This window comes from Xenopus laevis, chromosome 4S (assembly GCF_017654675.1).
Source record: "Xenopus laevis strain J_2021 chromosome 4S, Xenopus_laevis_v10.1, whole genome shotgun sequence".
Taxonomy (NCBI): Eukaryota; Metazoa; Chordata; class Amphibia; order Anura; family Pipidae; genus Xenopus; species Xenopus laevis.
In genome coordinates this window covers 73737217-73739483 of record NC_054378.1, presented here as the reverse complement: position 1 = coordinate 73739483, position 2267 = coordinate 73737217, and positions in this window count along the sequence as shown.

The following is a 2267-nucleotide window of genomic DNA, read 5'->3' as shown; positions in this document are numbered from 1 at the left end:
CATTATCCTTTTGACATTTTGGCTGAGCTTCCATATTTTAGAGTTCAAGTACGTATGAGTCATGGTATGTGCAGAATTTTATCAGAATTCTAGCTATGTTTTGGTATTTTCTTTGTTTATGGATCTTCTGATGTCTGCAGATTGAACATTCCTATATTTAATTAAGATCTAAGTTTATATTACAACCACATTTAAAGTGTGGTGTGTTGCTGCAAAACAGAACTGTTTAAACCCTTTCTCAGCTAAAATAGTTGTCCAATAGCCTTAAGTTTCCATTCAAAGAGATGTCGCTTTAAACCATACCTTCAAAATAAAAAGATACTATAAGTTCCCAATTAAAAAAATCTTACTTAATTGGCAATACATACAGTATCAATAAATAATTCCCTTTTGTGCCTTTTTATTTTTTTGAGCCACCATGGTCTGTGTGCTCCCTCAGACAGAGGAGTAACTACAGAGGAAGCAGACCCTGTGGCTACAGGGGGACTCAGGAGGTATAGGGGCATCATGAAGCCCTAATTAAAGAGTACGTTTTATATATATTTCTAAAACAGGATAGCCTCTGGAGAGTTTGGGGGCCCCTCAAATTATTTTGCTGTGAGGCTCAGTAACATCTAGTTATGCTACTGCCCTCAGAGATCACCTGACCGGAAATAATGCAACTCTAACTGTAATAACAAGATGTGGGAATAAACAACAGAACTCTGTCCATTTATTGGCTGATGAAATTCCACATGTACAGTATGTGTGTGCCCTTGATTTGTGTGTGAGCAGACAATTTCAGTACTTCATACAAGTCAGAGGGTGGCACTTAAAGGAAAACTATAACCCAAGTAGTATTAATACTTAACCAACAGATAGTTTATATCATATTAAGTTGACTATTCAAGCATCTTACCAAACTGAAATAAAGATATCAGTAAATATTGCCCTTTTACATCTTTAACCTTGGGCCACCATTTTATGATATTCTCTGTGCTCACTCAGAGATTACCTGACCAGAAATAATGCAGCTCTAACTGTGCTAGAATCTATGGGAGTAAAAGACAGAATGGTGGTCATTAATTGGCTCTTGTGACTTAAAATGTTTATGTGCCCTTTGTAGAAATGCATTAATTTAGATGAAAGTGTTTTTTATATCTGCTGTGATAAGCTGTTATATACAGACATACAACATTCAGGGGTATAGTTTCCCTTTAATTCAGATTTCCAGTGCAAGCTGTGTGAATAATAATCACTAGTTTGCCATACTGTATTCTTAGATGCACATGGAATAACAGAGCCTCCATCCTAGATGTGATATTCATGATAAAGTTTGCATGATGCATTCCATGTCATCTCTGTACAGATCTTAAAGGGATACTGTCATGGGAAAAAAATCTTTTTTCAAAATGAATCGGTTAATAGTGCTGCTCCAGCAGAATTCTGCACTGAAATCCATTTCTCAAAAGAGCAAACAGATTTTTTTATATTAAATTTTGAAATCTGACATGGGGCTAGACATATTGTCAATTTCCCAGCTGCCCCAAGTCATGTGACTTGTGCTCTGATAAACTTCAATAACTCTTTACTGCTGTACTGCAAGTTGGAGTGATATCACCCCCCTCCCTTTACCCCGCCCCCAGCAGCCAAACAAAAGAACAATGGGAAAGTAACCAGATAGCAGCTCCCTAACACAAGATAACAGCTCCCTGGTAGATCTAAGAACAACACTCAATAGTAAAAACCCATGTCTCACCGAGACACATTCATTTACATTGAGAAGGAAAAACAACAGCCTGACAGAAAGCATTTCTCTCCTAAAGTGCAGGCACAAGTCACATGACCAGGGGCAGCTGAGAAATTGACAAAATGTCTAGCCCCATGTCAGATTTCAAAATTGAATATAAAAAAAATCTGCTGGAGTAACACTATTAAGTGATGCGTTTTGAAAAAAAACATGTTTTCCGATGACAGTATCCCTTTAAAGGACATGTAAACCCTACATTTTCCTACCATGCATATAAGTTGACCACATCATCCCCACCCAAATGGCATTATTTGTATTGCATACATCCCCTCTGTCTGCCAGCATCATTACATTTCCCTAAAACAAATAGCAGCTTTCATCTGGGAGCCATTTTCCCCCTGACACATCATCAGTGCATTTATATCTACAAACAGCACATATGTGATGTAAAGTTCATGCAATTGAATAATGCAGTCATACACAGGCAGAATTTACTATGATAAGTCCTGCTTGGATTGAGCACTGTAATGGTTACTTT